The sequence below is a fragment of the Camelus ferus genome, chromosome 14, assembly GCF_009834535.1.
Source record: "Camelus ferus isolate YT-003-E chromosome 14, BCGSAC_Cfer_1.0, whole genome shotgun sequence".
Classification (NCBI taxonomy): Eukaryota; Metazoa; Chordata; class Mammalia; order Artiodactyla; family Camelidae; genus Camelus; species Camelus ferus.
Window position 1 is genome coordinate 60,631,085 of NC_045709.1, and position 1,445 is coordinate 60,632,529.

A 1,445-nucleotide genomic window follows, 5' to 3' on the forward strand; every position below is an offset into this window, starting at 1 on the left:
TTCATGGCATAACCTGGATTAAAATCCACTTATCCACACCATCAAGGCTGCTGTTTTCTCACTACATCAGTAAATACATGTATGGCTACTAAACCTTACTATAATTACATATCAAATACCAAATGTAGCAAAACAAATTTCAGACCATTTAAAATAATTATTTCAATGTAATTGATAAATTATGAAACAAAGTATAAAACTGTAAGATTAATAAATTAGTGTTAAGTTGCTACATTTCTGATAATTATTTACCATATCAATAGGAAACTGAAGCACTCCAATTATCAAATGCTATTCAATTTAAAGAGGATCACACACATTTATCTGTCTGATTCACTTGTCATGTGTTTATTTAGTAATCACATTATGTTTATGGTGGCAGAGAAAAACTCACCAAAAGGGGTTGACATTGTGAGTTTTCTATCCAGCACAGATATTTCCTTCTTCTTTCTGAAAATAATCCTAATTTTATTCAGATATTCATCTCTCCTTCATGTAGACTTATAAAACAAAAGAACTTCCTACCATTAACTCCAGGAATAGTTATTATTGGTTTAAAACTAATTTTATTTCAATTTTAGTTACTATATCAACAACATGCATGTTATTCAATGGGGCTCAGGGAAATGTACTTCTATAAAATATTCCTTTGATTCCTTAAAAAAGCCACAGGAAAGACTTTCTCTTTTCCTCTTTTGATCCTTATCATAATTTCATATGTCTGGAAATGCTAACATTTTGAGGATGAACTTAAAGACAATAATAGATGAGAAGACATGAAGAAAATACCTGTCTTTAATAACTCTTGCAATAAAGCAATGAACCCTGTTTGTTGCTTCACTTTAACTTCTTAAAGTTAGTAAGTTTTGTTACCGTTTAAATCAGATTGAATTCTGATTCCTCTTACTTGCAGTCAAAGAATATGACTAATAATGCACTGGACTTAGCTATAAAAATACATGCACTCTGGTCCTGGCTTCTCAACTTACTAGATCTATGACTTTACTTGAAAATAATTCAACACTTTTAAGGCTTAGTTTGAACAAAAATTTATTTTGGCAACTAAATTACCTAATATATATAAGAATATTTTGTCATTGAAAAGTTCCATCACTTCAGGCATAGTAGCAGTAATAAAACCCAACTAGTAACATGAACCATTGTATTTGGTTTTATGGGAATTTGCATTCCTCAACAATCTGCCTCTATTTAGTTTGCTAACTTTATCTTTTGTTATTGACTGAAAAATATCTCATGAAAAATCCAATCTTGACACTGCCTATAAATAAATCATTATTAAAATTATTTGAATTATTGTCTTCACATGGAACAATCTCAAATCATGCTGTATCTACATAGCCATAACTGATTTAATTAATTATAGCACCGTGAAGATACCCCTGATTACTGTATTTCACCCAAAATGATTCCTCTCTCAATTGAGC